Consider the following 19,027-nt stretch of genomic DNA (forward strand, 5'->3'; position numbering starts at 1 on the left):
TGGGCATGAACAACAACATCTAGGGAATAACCTGACTGACACTTGTCTGGTCTGAACTGGAGCCCATTATAGTTCCAATCCATATGGAGAGCAAGAAAGAGAAAGAAAAAGTGACACTCTGCAAACAAAACATTGTCACCCTAACAATTCACTCAGCAGATCACTTTCTGACAATCAGCTGGACCACTTTGTTCCTTTTTTATTTTTGTTTCTAAGCTTCTGTCGACACTGACAGCTCATCCTTTGGCCATCATTCATGCTGCCCATGGCAAAGTTTGGAGAAAATAAAAGACCCTGCTCTCTTAATCCGTTTAGAGGGGCTACAAATTGAATTCAACCCCTCTCAGTGTCCCCTCAGCTGCCTGTCATTAGGAGCAAAGGCTGGCCCTTGGCAGAGACCCAAACACCAACTAAGTGAATTTGAGATGCTGGAGTCTTGACAGGCCGCAAAGGTAATTGAAGAGCCAAGGGGGTGTCAGAAAATTTCAGGCAAGAAAGATTACACAAGGGACCTACAAACCCCATCTGCCTCAAAGACAGGGGCTTTTAAAAACCACAAAGTGGGGCCTCTCACATATTTAGTATTAATAAAGAAGTCAACAGAAATCATTTCTTTTTATTTCAAAGAGAACATGTCCAATTTCTCTTCCCCCCTCAGCGGATAATATAAGTCTTGTTTTGCTTAGATTGCCTGCTAACTGGCTTTTATTATGGAAAATCCATGGATTGTTTAACAAAAAATTGTACAGTTTAACCATCTTATCCATTTTCATATACACTAAAGGCCCCTTTAATCAAGCTGCACTAGAAGTTTTTAGCTAAGGCTGGTGTGGTAAATATTCCAACACTCATAGAATTCCTATGAGTGTGGGAGCACTTACCTCGCTGTCCCACACTAAAAACCTCTAGCACAGCTTGATAAGGGGGGGGGGGGGGGGTAAGATCCTTATAGTCATAACCTGGGGTAAAATATTGGGCCTAATGTAGCTAAGCTCTCCCCCCATTACGTACATCTTAGCCAAATATAAAAAAAAGACTAAAAATAAATATGGCCTAACCCTCCCTTACATCAACTTTGCTTAATTTGAATTTATGAGATGGTAATTTAGACATTAAAACCTATGTTCATTTAATTAAATCCTTCTCACATTACCAGCATTTGGATAATTATTTGAGGTAATTCCCAGAAAGATAAAAAGCCTTCCTTATTTACTAAAAATATTTTTCATAGGCAGATAAAGAGGAAAACAGTAGATCATTTTCAAATAAGGCCCATAAATTCAGAGAGTTATGTTAAGAGTTAAACATCAACTTCCAGTTTCTGAGATGTAGATTTTAAATCATTTTGTAGACCACTACAATATCAAATATTACCACTCACTCTAGGACTTTTCTTATTATACTTTCTCATCACTCTCGTATGAAGTCAAGATTTTGTAGTGTTTGTGCTGTATTCCGTATGGCCATTCCATTGGATGATGGGCTGGGGAGGATTTTGACGGCTGAGATGGTTTAGATGGGCTGAAGTGAGCTTTGACGGAGACACCAGTAGATGGAACCTAAGCACAGAACCAGACAGAGCTCTGGGTTTCTGGCCCAGAAATAGCTAAGAATAAGAACAATTAAAAAATTAAGGGCTCCTTTTAGTAAGGTACGCTAGTGTTTTTAGCGCACGCAGGATATTACCACATGCTACACCGTGCGCTATGCGGCTAGAACTAATGCCAGCTCAATGCTGGCGTTAAGGTCTAGTGCGCGCTATTCCGCATGTTAATGCCCTAACGCACCTTAGTAAAAGGAGCCCTAAATCATCAATTTATAAATAATGTATGGTCGGGCAGACTGGATGGACCATTCAGGTCTTTATCTGCCTTCATTTACTATGTTACTTTTTCATTTCCTCCTGTAATAACCTAGAAGTTCGAGTATCCCCTTTCCCTTCAATCCAGTTAGCCCATCATGGGAGCAATGTACCTGAAATCCCTCTCAGCCTTTCCTACACAATACACCAAATATGACAAATTCTTCGATGGTTTGTTATAATTGTCATTTTGTAAGCTGTTGTAACTACAGGTTTAGCAATGATTGACTTGGTTCTGTTTATTTGAACTATTGTTTTATTGGGGGGGTTATAGATTTTGTGAAGTGACTGTATTGTATTTTAATAAGATTTTTTATTGTACACCATTACTTATATGTCAATAGTGGTAAATCAAACAATAAATCCAATCCAATCCAACCCGTATTTTAAGGATAATACACCTGATTTGAAATAAAAACGTGACAGACAGGGCAATCAAGGAATACAAGTGAAGTGCCAGTAAATAACCTAAATATGATTTTGTCCATTTCAAGAAAAACAAAATTGCTACTTCATCTGTTAACAAGCTTTTTTTTCTCCTTCAGCCGATACAACAGTGCATTCTGTGAGCCTGTCAAATAGCGCAGTACTGCACCCTATCTTACTGAACATGAAGCTTAGCTTATGGTGCCTGTGAGTTTGAAATAGAGAGGCAGGAGACCTTACTTTGTGTTATAGTTTAATTATAATGTCAGTGTGGATTCATTAGCATGACAGCTGTCACTGTAAATGGGAGAGCAGAGAGGCTTTCAGAGCCCCCAGGGTCAGGGTAATTGATGTAGTGAACAGAATACTGTATTTACTAAACAATGAGATGGGTCTCTATTTTGACCTGAGAAGGGCAATCAGTACAAGCAGGGAATCAATAGCAGCTGAGTTTTACTCTGTGATCACATTGATCGAACAGTGTTAACCCCTCCTGCCAAGTGCAGGTTGTATTTTCTCCTGCAGGCCACAAGAATATAACGAAAGAAGATTCTAGATCAAAATCATATGAAAATATCATATTTAGGAGGTCATTTAGAAGGTCGTTATATAGAGAGCGCGCCTCTTTTACCCAGAGAAAGGTGTTTTTTTTTAATTTTCCCCTATATTTGCATGCCTATATAAATGTACATACTTATATATTGATAGTGGAATGAAGAAATAGCCCTAGTGGTTAGTGCAGTGGCCTAAAAATCTACAGAACTAGGTTTGATTCCCACTACAGCTCCTTGTGGCTGGACAAGTTACTTAACACTCTGTTGTCCGATACAAAATAAGTACCATAAACAGCTTTGATTGTAGCCATAGAAAGGTGGTATATTAAGTCCCATCTCTCAAAGTATATTCAGTACTGCAAATGCTCTCTGGGCTTATTTTATAAAAGCACATTTTTAGTAATTTGCTGTTAATTTATTTTATAAAGGTGATTAAATAAAAATATTAAATAGACACATTCTTCAAATTTTTTTTAATGCGTCCTGTTATACAATTCCTATCTCAGCCTCATTAATGAATGAACTAGGAGCACATGTGATAAACTATAGCAAGATAGTATCAGCTCTATTATACGGTGGCATCACCATTTTATAAGATATTTCACAGTGCACAATAATAGGCAATTTCAGAAATAAATCATTAAAATAACCATATTCATTTATCATACAAATATTAATACAGAATATGAAAAACTTTGGGCTCCTTTTACAAAGGTGCGTTAGGGCCTTAACGCGTGGAATAGAGCACGCTAGCCGCTACCGCCTCCTTTTAAGCAGGTGGTAATTTTTCGGCTAGCGCGCGCTATAGTACACGCTAATCTTGTGCGCGCGCTAAAAACGCTAGCGCACCTTAGTAAAAGGAGCCCTTTGTTTTGCCAATCCAGAGTACTTGAACAACACCTTCTCCCTCTACATACCTCCAAGATTGCTAAGGTCTTCTCATGGAATATCTCCAACCACGCCCTCTCCAAAGAACATACTTATTGTGACACGTGTCAATGAACCTTCACTGGAGTACCCTTTCTCACTGGTGTGCACAACTGGAAGGACTACACTTAATGCAATACTATCTCTACTTCAGGAAGCAGGTAAAAGTATGGTTTTTCTCCTAAGCCTTGAATGGAAGAAGGAACTAGCTAGCTAGTCACACACACAGAAGTAACACCAGCTGCACATGCTCTGGTAGAACTTGCTTATCCACTCCTATCCCGGGTGAAATCATTTCCCAACACCTTTGATGACGTCATTACAATTCTCCTTTAGTTAATCACCCTTATTTTCTAACTCCTGTTATTCTTTTCCATCTCTGCTTATATTCTACGCTGTCTATTAAGTTATGCTAATGCTTATTGTGTTGAGGTAAGCAGCAAACTACGGGGCTCGTTTTCAAAAAAGATAAACATCCAAAAAGTAGCATAAAGGGAGAGATGGACGTTTTTCCTCACCAAACCCTTCCAATTTGCTATTTTTGAAACCTATGCTGTTCATCTTTAGTTCGTCTAAATCTCAAGGGGGATTTGTTAGAGGTGTGGTGTGGGCAGGACTAGGGCAGCCTTACGACTTGGGATGTTTTTCTCCCATAATTGAATATTTACGAATATGTCCAGGGCACAATTTGAATATCTGGGGCTAGACTTTTTTCTAACAACAAATAAGTGCCAAAAAGGTGCCCAAACTTACCATATGACCACTGGAAGGATGAAGGCATGTCTAAGAATTCTGGCCCTTCCTACATCCCAATGGCTTGTCCTGTGTGTTTTTCTTTTGTGTTTTTTTTTTTTTTTTTTTAATGGTTGAAAAAGATAGACGCACTGAGCACAAACATATCCATATTTGAAAAAGCAAGATAGATGTTTTGCTGGCCTACATTTCAAATACAGTCAAAATAAATTTAAGGGAGATTGCTAAAAATGCAATATAATGAAAATAGAGATCAAAGTGCTTCAAACAAAAATAATAAAAGATCTCTAAAGCAAACTCTAAAGATGATCTTAAACCTTAGAAATCGGGTGGGGTTGGGAATATTTTATGATTTCTTTCGCTTATGAATAATTGTTGGGTATAAGGGAGGGGGATAACTGACGCAAGTTAGAATTTGAAGATATATTAAGTGATGTTAAAGTATAAAATGTATGTATTTTATGTTACACTTATTGTGAGTTTAAAAATGAATAAAGATTAAAAGTAAATTTGACCATGTCTCCCCACTCCTGTCCAAACTTCACCGACTTCCAGTAGTCTCTAGGGTCCACTTTAAATGCACTTGCCTAACTTTCAAGATCCTACACGGCATCCTTCCTCCCCTTATCCCACTATCTTGGAATTCCTCGAATCCTAACATCACCAGATCCACCCAAAAATTCAAACTATCCTTCCCCTCATTAAAAGGCATATCCCATCCAGGAAAACTAGGGACATCCCTCTCCTTCAGAATCACAGAGCTCTGGAATAACCTTTCTACCCAACTTCAGAATCTGGGCGCACACCAACTTTTCTGAAAACATCTGAAAACTTGGCTATTCTCAAAAATATAATATTTCCTCCTCTTTGTTATACTAAATCCCTCTAAGCTTTCTCTATACTGTTCTATAACCCTCATTGGAGTTCCTTCTCCATACTATACCCTTTAAACAGTGCGAGCTCTACGATTGTGGAGATGATGCAGTATACAAACTTAAGGTTTAGTTAAAAATAAAACAACAACAACAAAAAAAAAACACATTATGTGAGAGTTAACATACACTCAGAATTCTGTAATCACGCCAAGGACCCAAGTCCCTATAGTGAGACCCACCATCCAATCACTGTGTATGAAAATTTTTTTTAATTAAATTGTAATTCATATAAATTTAATGAAAAAAATGTACAAAAGTTAGCTCATAGGGTTGCAGGGAAGATACGGAGAAAGAACATGCATCGCCTTCATTTTTTGAGATTGCCCATATGACAAGATTATAAATTCAGTGGAACTAAGACCTTCACCTTCAATCTAAATGAAACGTGGTCTGTGTTAAGCCCTCCCATGGACCGCTATAAATGCCAGCTTTTCCTAATTATGACCGGGATAGCCATGCAGATGGTAACTTGTAATTGGAAAAATTATAATCACCTCAATTTTCCTTTTTGGTGGGCAAATTTATGCTCAAGATATAGGTATGAGAAAATGAATGCCGACATGTTGGGGCATAGCAATTTATTTAAACTGGTTTGGAGCCCATTGACGTCTTTTGTTACTTCATTATAGTTGGCTTTTGTCTTTAATTTTTGTTTATTTCTACACACATCCAGGGAGGGAGGGGGGTATTTATTTGCTTTGTCTTAATCCTTAATTAAATTGAACTAAGGCCAGTACTGGGCAGACTTGCACGGTCTGTGTCTGTATATGGCCATTTGGTGGAGGATGGGCTGGGGAGGACTTCAATGGCTGGAAGGGTGTAGAAGGGCTGGAGTAGGTTTTAATGGAGATTTCGGCAGTTGGAACCCAAGCACAGTACTGGGTAGAGCTTTGGATTCTTGCCCAGAAATAGCTAAGAAGAAAAAGTAAAAAAAAATTAAATTGAATCAGGTTGGGCAGACTGGATGGACCATTCGGGCGTTATCTGCCGTCATCTACTATGTTACTATGCAATGGAAGAAAAGGGGGGGGATTTATTCTTTATGCAGTGTTATTGATGATGATTATAAGTGTTTAACTTGCTGATTAATGTATATATACGGTTATGCACTTTTGTTGGTCTTAAAAATCAATAAAGATTTATTTTAAAAGAAACCAAAAGAATATCTGCCATGATCTGGTACTTGGGACTTTTTTTTTTTAGGTGGTGTTCAGGGCTACTGAGTACTGGCATATTTTCCATTGCTTCATAAAAATGACCAATGGTCCCCAAGTATTAATAAAAGAGATCCAATTCTGTACACTCAATCCTTCTTCTTCATGGATTCTGTAGCTGGTTGTAGGGGGCCAGTCTACTGTGGGGTGGGTCCCTCAGTGATAGCCCCACTCCTGAAGAATGAGTGCGCCTTTTTTTGCTAAAAAAAAAAATGCGCTGCTGATACTGAATATATGGATCTTCAGCAGCTCCCAGAAGATAGCCGAGTGCCACCAATATTCAATGCCACCACCCAGATAGCTATCCAAGCTACTGTAGTTAGGACTGCTTGATATGGCCAGATAGTTATCCACAGATCTACCGTGTCAGCTCTTCAAAACAACTTAGAAGTTGTGTCCAAACATACACAATCCAGTTTTTCTACTTCAGTAGTAGTAAATCCAAGCACTCTTCTTAGACCTCAGTGATACCACCCACCTCAGCTCCAAACACTTCACTGGCGATATGAATTTACATAAGAATATAAGAATTGCCTCTGCTGGGTTAGACCAGTGGTCTATCGTGCCCAGCAGTTCACTCACGTGACGGCCTTTAGGTCAAAGACCAGTGTTCTATTTGAGTATAGCCTTACCTGTGTACGTTCTGGTTCAGCAGGAACTTATCTAACCCTTTCTTAAATCCCTGGATGGTGCTTTCCCCTTTAACAGCCTCTGGAAGAGCATTCCAGATTTCTACCACTAGTCATCGGTCTCTACAAATTTTAATCTTCTAAATAATTTTCTTAGCATGAACTTGCTTGAATTTACTAGTAGAAAAACTGGATTGCAGATAGTTATCCAAGCATTGGCAATTTCCCCCGGCTCTGCCACCAGACTGACCTGGCATTAACCGGAGTGTGCTATGGCACTCTCCATAATGTTCAGTGACACTCTCTAGTTAAGTGCTGCTAAAAAAAAAAAAATCAGCACCAGACCAAGTCAGCATGATTTAATCAGGTAGTTATTCTTCCTGGTTAAAGAATGCTAAATGTTGATCCCTATGTTAGCATATATGAGAATTCTAAGTCATAATGAACCAAGTATGTCCAGGCCAAACCCATAAATTAATACTTTTGTCTAGATCAAATTGAATTCAGCTGAGAAGACATAAAAGGAATCCAGACAGAGACACCATTATCCAGATCCGCATCTGACTATGCCACAATCAAGAAATCCATCCATACTCTAATCTATATATATATATATATATGTATAAAATCGGAGGTATGTATGTGTGTATGTATGTGTGTATGTGCCGCGATCACGCAAAAACGGCTTGACCGATTTGAACGAAACTTGGTATGCAGATCCCTCACTACCTGGGATGATATGTTCTGGGGGTCTCGCGGCCCACCTGCACACGTGGGCGGAGCTACAAACAGAAAATCAGTTTTCACCCATTCATGTCAATGGAAAAAATGTAAAAAGCTACCATTCTCACAGTAATTCAACAACGGCTTGACCGATTTGAACAAAACTTGGTATGCAGATCCCTCACTACCTGGGGTGATATGTTCTGGGGGTCTCGCAGCCCACCTGCACACGTGGGTGGAGCTTCAAACAGAAAATCAGATTTCACCCATTCATGTCAATGGAAAAAATGTACAAAGCTACCATTCTCACAGTAATTCAACAACGGCTTGACCGATTTGAACAAAACTTGGTATGCAGATCCCTCACTACCTGGGGTGATATGTTCTGGGGGTCTCGCGGCCCACTTGCACACGTGGGCGGAGCTACAAACAGAAAATCAGATTTCACCCATTCATGTCAATGGAAAAAAATGTAAAAAGCTGCCATTCTCACAGTAATTCAAAAACGGCTTGACCGATTTGAACGAAACTTGGTATGCAGATCCCTCACTACCTGGGGTGATATGTTCTGGGGGTCTCGCGGCCCACAACTCTATGTTGCTTGCTCAAGGGTGGGTTCACCCAAGATTTTATATGTTCTTGCTCCTGGAGGTGAAACTACAAATGTTGTTTATAATCAAGTTTTGCGTTAGTTGTATTGTATTCATTTTTTTAAATATTTCACATTATAATTTGAATATATGTGTGTGTGTGTATGTATGTATGTTCCAGCATAACTCTTCAATGCATGGACAGATTTCAACCAAACTTGACATACACATTACTTACTATCTGAGGACAAACACTGTGGGGGTGGGAAGGGGGGGATATGTAAAAATGATTGAAAATGACAGATTTTAGTATCTACCCCATAGTGTTTTCGGGCTCACAGATGAATACTCACCATAACTCTGAAACGCATGGAGAGATTTCAACCAAACTTGGTACACATATGACTTACTATCTGGGGAAAAATATTGTGCAGGTGGGACGGGGTAAAATACTGTGGGGGTGGGAAGAGGGTGATATGTTAAAATTATCAAAAGCGACAGATATTAATGTCCAACCCATAGTTTTCAGGCTCACAGAGATGAATACCGACACTCCCGATGCCGTTTAAGTCTAAGTTCAGCCCCATAGAGAGGGACATTCCTTTGGGACATGTGGAGGGTAGGGGGTTGGGACATGTGGGGGGGGGGTAACATGGGGGGGTGGGACATTTTGGGATAAATAAATATCCGGGTAACGCCGGGTAATCAGCTAGTATTTAATATATATCTGCTCCTTTGGAGTTTGCATGTTAATATATCAACAATTGTTAAGGTACACTGCAAACCAGATATTTTTTTCCAATGGGAAAAATGTACAAGAATAATCAGCATTGTATTGTAAGGGGGAGGTGTGATAGGAGTTGGGTTGTAAGCAGAGGAGTGTAGCATATCTAATTGCTTTTCCAAGGGGGTCATGCCTATCCTTCAACTTCCTTCTGTTCATTATATAAGTGCTTTTACAATAATGTAATTGCTTCCAACAGAAACTAAAGAGGAGTGCACATGTGATATGATTTTCTTTCTTTTTTTCTTCACCTGATAGATTTTCACTCCAGTTGAGTGGTTTAAAAATATCACAGACTGTAGTTGTAAACAAACCTGCAAAGCTATACCTTGGTATGTGCTGGCAAAGGGGGGAAGGTTTAGGACAATGAAATGCCAGATAAATTAATGGAAATGGTTTAAGTTTGAAAAACATATAGAAAAATTAAGTCATCTTCTGGGTATTTCCTACTGCTCTGTCATCATAAATCAAAAATTAAAAGCAATTGAAGCATCTAAAGTTATATAAACCTTACTTAGATTTTTAAGGCTCCTCTTTTCTTCTAAACTCGTGTGCCTAAAAGGGCAGTTTTATAACTGAGCAGTCATGTAAATAGTTATGGCCCATAATCTATAAACGGAGCCTTAATTTAGGCATCTAAGTATAAAATGCCATTTAAAAGCATTAAAAAAAAAAAACAACACACCTCAAGGCACCTGCATTAAGGGGTCCTTTTATCAAGGCGCAGTAGGGGTTTAACGCACAGAATACCACACGTTAAATCACCTGCCGCGCTAGCCGCTAACGCCTCCATTGATGAGGCGTTAGCATTGTGGCTTGCCACGGGGGTTAGCGCGTGATGAAATGTCCGACGCGCTAACCCCCATAGCGCACCTTGATAAAAGGAGCCCTAAGCCTATGGAGGTGCTTTACAATGTCTAATGCCACTGTAGACATCGCTAATGCCAGAAATGGCGTTAGGCACTATAAAGCACCTCTATAGGCATGATTCACGTTAAAACCATGGCCTACATTTCCGGTATCTACCTTTCCCAAAGGCGCGATTCTATAAACAGTGCCATTGTGTGATTGACACCCGATCTGTGGTGTTTTTTTTTAAAAAATTCTTTATTTTTTAAATCAAATACAAAGTGCAATAGAATATACAAACAATTGGTACAATAAACAGCACTTATAGCTAACAAATAATAAGTACATTTCACCCCCCTTCCCTCCCTCCCACCCTCCCTGGATGTATGTGAAACTCCTTTAAAAATTAAAGGCTTATACTAGTGATCCGTTTTTACAATTCCATTAATGGACCCCCAAGTCTCTTTAAATTTTTTATAATGTCCCAGTTCCAAATTCATTCACTTAGATCTGTAAAATTGGCACAGGGTTACCCACCAAAAACTGAAGTTCAGTCTGTCCCAGTTTTTCCAATTTTTTGTGATTAACTGCATAGCTACCCCTGTCATAATAAAAAGTAATCTGTTCTTGCTTGCATTAACTGGACTTTTAGGTTGTAATAAAGTCCCAAATAAAACAATGTCATACGACATTGGGATAGAAGTTTCCAATATCCTATTAATTTTACCCCATATAGACTTCCAAAGTTGAGTATTAAGAGACAACAAAATAACAGGTGATCCAGTGTCCCTATTTCAAGATGACAGTGCCAGCATCTATTAGACCAGTGGTTCCCAAACCTGTCCTGGGGGACCCCCAGCCAGTAAGGTTTTCAAGATATCCCTAATGAATATGCATGAGAGAGATTTGCATACCTGTCACTTCCATTATTTGCAAATCTCTCTCATGCAAATTCATTAGGGATATCTTGAAAACCTGACTGGCTGGGGGTCCCCTAGGACAGGTTTGGGAACCACTGTATTAGACTTTGGTCTATCTAACTTTTGTAAACAAACAAGGGTCCAAAAAATTCTATAACACAGAAATAAACAAGAGGCTTCCTCTTCCGGCGGTCCTGCCCTTTCTCTGACGTCAGAGAAAGGACGGGACCATCGGAAGAGGAAGCAGTGCAGACGCAGGGCTCACAGAAGGGCCGGGACCGCCGGAAGAGGAAGCATTTCAGAGCAGGGCTTACAGAAGGCCCGGGACCGCCGGCAGAGGAAGCAGCAGGAGAACGGTAGGAGCTTCTCCATGATGGGGGGGGGGGAAGGCTGTGGGGGTGCGAATGGTCCTGCGGGGGGGGGCGTGAATCGGACGTCAGGGGGGGTAGTGCGAGCGGTCCTGCGGGGTGAATTGGATGTCAGGGGGGGAACTATGTAGAAAAAACGTTGTAAAACGCGCTCACGCCTATAGCGCGCAAGGTTATGCACGGTTTGTAAAAATCGTGTATAACGCGCATGTTATATGCGTGAAAATACGGTAGTGCAAAACACTTGTGTGCCACAAAAGAAATCTTTATTTCCCACCAGACTTGGTGCATTTAACGCAAGTTAGTAGCAATTCAAAATGAGTTCCAAAATACATGCAAACAATAGTCCTGGCACAAAAATACAGAACAAAAAAACATCCATTTGTTTCCTTTATTTGGCTTGTTGCCATCCACTGGCTTCTATGTCAGCATTTGAATGCCCTTCTCAGAGGCTCTCAGACCTACACCTGCCACACTGGGCTAGGCCCTTCTAGCCCAGCCACTGTTTGCCACCTGGCTTGTTCAAACAACTTCTGCTAAGATTTCTTACAAGTCTTTTCACTTGGGGTTTTCTTAGCTAAAATACCCCCAGAGGTGTTGGGATCTTTACCCGCCCTGTAGATTTTGGTATACAAAAATCCCAACTAAGATCCCACTAGATTTTGAATGAGTTCCCCAGTGTCCTGTGGCCAGCAGTGCTTTAAGTCAGTGGTTCCCATCCCTGTCCTGGAGGAACACCAGGCCAATTGGGTTTTCAGGCTAGCCCTAATGAATATGCATGAAGCAAATTTGCATGCCTATCACTTCCATCATATGCAAATCTCTCTCATGCATATTCATTAGGGATAGCCTGAAAACCCGATTGGCCTGGTGTTCCTCCAGGACAGGGTTGGGAATCACTGCTTTAAGTAACCAATTTTCATGCACTGCCCCCAAGCAGCGTTACAGAAAAACAAAACTCAGTCCTGCTTGGATTTAGGCTGTGCAGTTTTTCCCTGTCAGTTCCATGCAACAAGTGAAAAAAAATCTCTTTCACCCAAAGGCTTTAAATAATACAGCCTATCTAGTCCGGAATCTTCATCAATAATTTCCCTTTGATAAATTCCAAACTTTTTCTACTGTTCCTCAGCCCCATGCCATTAAATCAAGGTCATAACGTATGAAAAATCCTCACTCATTTCTTCCATACTCTGAGCTTCATTCATTTCTATATCATCTTCATTTATGAATGAGTCCTCAACAAAATCCTCCCAATCTTGAAGTCCTACCTGCCCTTCTAGAGTATGAGACTCTGGTGTATTTCTGTTTCCTGGCAGAGAAGATCTAGCTCCCTTCTGTGTGGCTCAATGTATGGCTGCCTGCAACTAGGAGCCCCACCCTTTTCCCTCTCAGTGGCTAACTGCCTGTGCTGGAGTGCAGGTGTGCCCTTAGTTCTGGCTAATTCTGAGCTCAGGTGCTTGTTGAGCTGGCTCAAACTAGTTCTGGATTTGCTAGGCACTAGAGCTGTTCCAGACCTGGCTTTAGGAATTCTCTGCCCTTGGCCTGATGGGATTTGTAGTCCTGTTATCTTGCTTTTCACTTGCTGCTTAGAAAAGGGTAAACAGGCATGAGGAGTCAAAGACATTTTCTTTCTTGGCAGTGCCCTAGGAGGAATTTTAGTCTTATCTACTGTTTTCTCCTGGGACAATTCCCTACTTTGCTCATCAGTTCTGGGGCACTGTAAGGATCCCTTTGCCTTCACAGGGGGTTCCCTATGACAATATTGAGATCTTTAAGTCTGTCCCCATATACCTTATGATGAAGACCATGTACCATTTTATTAGCTTTCCTCTGGACCGACTCCATCCCTTTTACATCTTTTTGAAATACAGTCTTCAAAATTGTACACAAATATTCTAAATGAGGTCTCTCCAGAGTCTTATATAGGGGCATCAATACCTCCTTTTTTCTACTGGCTATACATCTTCCTATGCACCCTAGCATCCTTCTAGCTTTCACCGTCACCTTTTCAACCTGTTCAGTCACCTTAAGATTATCACATATAATCACACCCAAGTCCCGCTATTCTGTCATGCACATAAGTTCTTCACCCCCTAAACTGTACTGTTCCCTTGGGTTTTTGCAGCCCAAATGCATTACCTTGCATTTCTTAGCATTAAATTTTAGCTGCCAAATTTCAGACTATTCTTCAAGTTTTGCTAGGTCTTTTTTCATGTTATTTACATCATCCGGGGTGCATACTCTATTGCAGATTTTGGTATCATCCATAAAGAGGTAAACCTTGCCCTACAACCCTTCAGCAATATCATTTATAAAAATGTTAAAAAGAACAGGCCTAAAAACAGAACCTTGAGGCATACCACTGGTAACATCCCTTTCCTCGGAGCAATCTCTGTTGACCATTACCCTCTGTCACCTTCCACTCAACCAGTTCCTGACCCAGACCGTCACTTTGGGACCCATCCAGAGGGCACTCAAAAATGTTTACAGAGATGAGGTGGGAAACTAAGACCAATAAGCCTCACTTCAGTTTATGAAAAAACAATGGAAGCGTTACTGAAAGAAAGGATAGTGAAATTCCTAGAATCAAATGGGTTACAGGATCTGAGGCAACATGGTTTTACGAAAGGTAAATCATGCCAAATTAATCTGATTGAATTTTTTGATTAGGTGACCAGAGAATTAGACCAAAGACATATGCTAGATGTAATTTGCTTAGATTTCAGCAAAGCCTTTGATATGGTTCCTCAAAGGAGGCACTTGAACAAATTTGATGAGTCGAAATTAGGACCCAAAGTGGTGAACTGGATTAGAAACTGCTTGACGAACAGACACCAGAGGCTGGTTAGTAGAATTTGATCGGAGGAAGGAAAGGTGAGTAGTGGAGACCCTCAAGGAACGGTGTTGGAGCCGATCCTGTTCAATATGTTTGTGAGTGACATTGCCGAAGGGTTAGAAGGAAAGGATTGCCTTTTTGCAGATGATACCAAGATTTGTAACAGAGTAGACACTAAGGAGGGAGTGGAAAACATGAAGAATGATCTGCAAAAGTTAGAGGAATAGTCTAATATCTGGCAACTAAAATTCAATGCAAAGAAATACAGAGTAATGCATTTGGGGATTAGAAATCGAAAGGAGCCGTATGTGATGGAAGGTGAGAAGCTGATATGCACGGATGGGAAGAGGGACCTTGGGGTGATAATGTCTGAAGATCTAACGTCAAAAAACAGTGTGACAAGGTGGTGGCTGTTGCCAGAAGGATGCTAGGCTGTATAGAGAGAGGCATAACCAGTAGAAGAAATGTGTTTATGCCCCTGTACAGGTCGTTGGTGAGGCTCCACTTGAAATATTATGTTCAATTTTGAAGACCACATCTGGCATAGGACATAAGAAGATCTGAAGTGGTCCAGAGAAAGGTGACAAAAATGGTAGGAGGTTACACTAAAAGTCATATGAGGAGAGACTGGGTAGAGTCACAATTTATGCTTCCATTTTTCAAGATATGCACAACACCTTGTACTCTATGTATTGTATGTACACATATTTATGCCTGCTCTTGAGTAGGCATAATGTCCATACCTTCAATCTAGGCTCAGTTTTTTGCATGATTTATACTAGCACTTTATAAATACACATAGATACCTGCATGTTTTTATAATATAGGCAAAAAATAAATGTCTTCCTACCATATTAATCTAGATGCCTGGTGTCACACAACCACTGAATTTGAGACAGGCTTGGATAGAGATTCAAAGCAAGGTACTAGCAGATCAGCCTACTATCCTTGCAAACAGATTGTTACCCCAGACAGTACCTCTCAAAAGTGAACCAAGAGAAACAAGGAGACACCAGGCACACAAGAGACAAAACCTATTACAGAAGTTATTTCCCTGATTTTTAGAGGGGGAGATATAGGCCTAGATTCTGTAAAGTGCGCCAAACTGTAGGCGTGCTATGGACGTCCTTGTAGCGCAGTGGCAATCAGCTTTATTTAGGCATTGTTTTGGCATCGTTTAGATGTCTCTTATGCACTAAGCGTATCTTAGGCATCTATTAGGCACACATAGAAATAGACGGCAGATAAGGGCCCACGGCCCATCTAGTCTGCCCACCTTAATGTCCCTCCCCTACCTTTGCCCTGTGAATAGATCCCATGTGCCGATCCCATTTGGCCTTAAAATCAGGCACGCTGCTGGCCTCAATCACCTGTAGTGGAAGACTATTCCAGCGATCAACCACTCTTTCAGTGAAAAAGAATTTCCTGGTGTCATCTCGTAGTTTCCCGCCCCTGATTTTCAACGGATGCCCTCTTGTTGTCGTGGGACCCTTGAAAAAGAAGATATCTTCCTCCGCCTCGATGCGGCCCGTAAGATACTTGAATGTCTCGATCATGTCCCCCCTCTCTCTGCGCTTCTCGAGCGAGTATAGCTGTAATTTGTCAAGCCGTTTTTCGTATGGTAGATCTTTGAGTCCCAAGACCATCCGGGTGGCCATTCTTTGCACCGACTCCAGTCTCAGCACATCCTTGCGATAATGCGGCCTCCAGAATTGCACACAGTATTCCAGGTGGGGCCTCACCATGGATCTATACAATGGCATAATGACTTCCGCCTTACGACTGACGAAACCCCTTCGTATGCAGCCCATGATTTGTCTTGCCTTGGACGAAGCCTGCTCCACTTGATTGGCAGACTTCATGTCCTCACTGACGATTACCCCCAAGTCTCGTTCTGCTACCGTTTTTGCTAGGATCTCGCCATTAAGGGTATAAGACTTGCATGGATTCTGGCTGCCCAGGTGCATAACTTTGCATTTTTTGGCATTGAAGTTGAGTTGCCATGTCCTAGACCATCGCTCCAGTAGGAGTAGGTCGTGCATCATGTTGTCGGGCACTGAATCTTCGTCTGTTGTGCATTTGCCCACTACATTACTCAGTTTGGCGTCATCGGCGAATAATGTTATTTTACCTCGAAGCCCTTCTGCCAAGTCTCTTATAAAGATATTGAATAGGATTGGGCCCAAGACTGAGCCCTGTGGTACTCCACTAATCACCTCCGTCATTTCGGAGGGGGTGCCGTTCACCACCACCCTTTGGAGCCTACCTCCAAGCCAGCTCCCAACCCATTTCGTCAATGTGTTACCTAATCCTATAGAACTCATCTTGCTCAGTAACCTGCGGTGTGGTACGCTATCGAATGCTTTGCTAAAGTCCAGGTACACGATGTCCAGGGACTCCCCAATATCCAGCTTCCCCGTTACCCAGCCAAAGAAGCTGATCAGGTTGGATTGGCAGGATCTCCCCTTAGTAAATCCATGTTGTCGGGGATCCCATAGATTCTCCTCATCCAGGATCTTATCTAATTGGTGTTTGATTAGAGTTTCCATTAGTTTGCTCACTATCGATGTTAGACTCACTGGTCTGTAGTTTGCTGTCTCCATCTTTGAGCCTTTCTTGTGGAGTGGAATGACGTTAGCCGTCCTCCAGTCCAACGGGACGCTGCCTGTACTAAGGGAGAGGTTGAAGAGCGCGGACAGTGGCTCCGCCAAGACATCACTCAGCTCCCTAAGCACCCTGGGGTGCAGGTTGTCCGGCCCCATTGCTTTGTTAACCTTGAGCTTTGACAGCTCACCGTAGACACTGCTGGGCGTAAACTCAAAGTTACTAAACGGGTCAACTGAGCCAACCCTTGTCTGTAGCTGAGGGTCGAGCCCTGGCGCTTCTCGGGTGAAGACTGAGCAGAAGTATTCATTTAATAGCTGGGCTTTTTCTGAATCCTTTTCCACATAGTCTCCGTCTGGTTTCCTAAGATGTACAATCCCGTCTGAGTTTTTTCTTCTATCACTGATATACCTGAAGAAGGATTTATCTCCCTTCTGGATGTTCTTTGCTAGAGACTCCTCCATGAGGAATTTAGCCTCCCTGACTGCTGTTTTGACGGCTTTTGATTTGGCCAGGTAGTCTGCTCTAGAGTCCTGCTTCCCTGATTGTTTGTAAGAGATGAATGCTTTTTTCTTCTCCTTGATCAGGTCTGAGATCTCCGCAGTAAACCACTGTGGCTTATTGTTCCTTCGCCGTTTACTTACTGATTTTACATAGCGGTTTGTTGCTTCTTGAATGATGCTTTCAAAGTCGACCACATGTCTTCCACGTTATCGGTTTCTTCTTGGCTTTGTAGCGCCTGGTGAACGAAGTCTCCCATTTCTTTGAAATTTGTGTCCTTGAATTTGAGGACATTGGTTAGTGTAGTAGATTTATTGAAACCTTTCCTGATATTGAACCATACCATGTTGTGGTCACTGGAGGCCAATGTGTCGCCCACCGAGACCTCTGTGACACTTTCTCCATTGGTAAGTATCAGGTCCAGTATTGCCTGATCCCTTGTCGGTTCCAACACCAGTTGCCTGAGGCTTGCTCCTTTCATAGAGTTTAATAGCCTCCTGCTGCTGCCGGAAGCAGAGGTAAGTGTAACCCAATCCACATCAGGCATGTTGAAGTCACCTAGCAATACTGTGTCCCCACGCAAGGTGATATTTTCTATATCTTCGATTATTTCCATATCCAGGTCATCCTGTTGTCTTGGGGGTCTGTAAATTACGCCAAGATACAAGCATTTGTCCTTCCCTCTGGCCAAATTAACCCAAAGGGATTCCCCAGTATACTGGACATCTGAGATTCTCGTGACCTTAATGTCATCTTTAGTATATAATGCTACAGCCCCTCCCTTCCTACCATCTCTGTCCTGTCGAAGCAAGTTGTAACCCGGTATGACCATGTCTCACCCGTGGGAGTCTGTGAGCCAGGTTTCGGATATCGCCACCACATCCAGGTCGGCATTCCTTATTTCTGTTTCCAATTCCAGGATCTTGTTTCCTAAAATGTGTGCGTTGACGTACATAGCCCTCCATGTTATATTTTTGTTATGTCTCAGTGGGGATATTCCTGTTTGAGCTATTTGAACACCTTTAGCATTGTTTGTGTTATTTGTGCTTTCCTGAGGCTCAGAACCACAATGTGTACTCCCCATATACCCAGAACTATAGTGTGTACTCCCCCTAGACCCGGAATTACAATGTGACCCATAAATATGATGTGACCCTACTCCTGACTCAAAAGTGTGTGCACTCACCCCTGACCCAGAATTTCGGTGTCTACTTTCCTCAGCCTCATAAATGTATTGGCATTTTAGTTCGCCTGGTATGTTGTTTGTGCCTGTACCCTCCCTTGACTTACCTAGTTTAAAGCCTGAGAGGGAAAAGAGGATGAGACAAAGAAGAAGAAGTCCTGGTGGGCTACAGGTGAAGCAGGATAAGTCCTTTGGATAAAGGTGAAGTAACCAGACCTCACAAGAGAAAAACTCCCTCCCCTCCCTCTTGCTCTAATAAATCAGTATATTAACTGTGAAAGATATTTCATAACCCACTTGCCAGCTGGCCTATAGTGATTGAGAAATATTCTGTTTCTGAGTTAGCTATGGTAAGCAAAAACTTGTAAGA

The 19,027-nt window shown here is 41.5% G+C and overlaps 1 long non-coding RNA gene across 1 annotated transcript in view; it reads right to left on the reverse strand.

The window, feature by feature from the left end:
• The window catches only part of LOC117353475, a 60,664-nt gene extending 47,731 nt beyond the window's left edge, over nt 1-12,933 (reverse strand). Inside the window, exon 1 of the long non-coding RNA XR_004537951.1 lies at nt 12,802-12,933. This is a non-coding gene — a long non-coding RNA (uncharacterized LOC117353475). The remainder of the gene's footprint in view (nt 1-12,801) is intronic.
• Nucleotides 12,934-19,027: the final 6,094 nt, after the last annotated feature.

This window comes from Geotrypetes seraphini, chromosome 2, assembly GCF_902459505.1.
Source record: "Geotrypetes seraphini chromosome 2, aGeoSer1.1, whole genome shotgun sequence".
NCBI classification, from domain to species: Eukaryota; Metazoa; Chordata; class Amphibia; order Gymnophiona; family Dermophiidae; genus Geotrypetes; species Geotrypetes seraphini.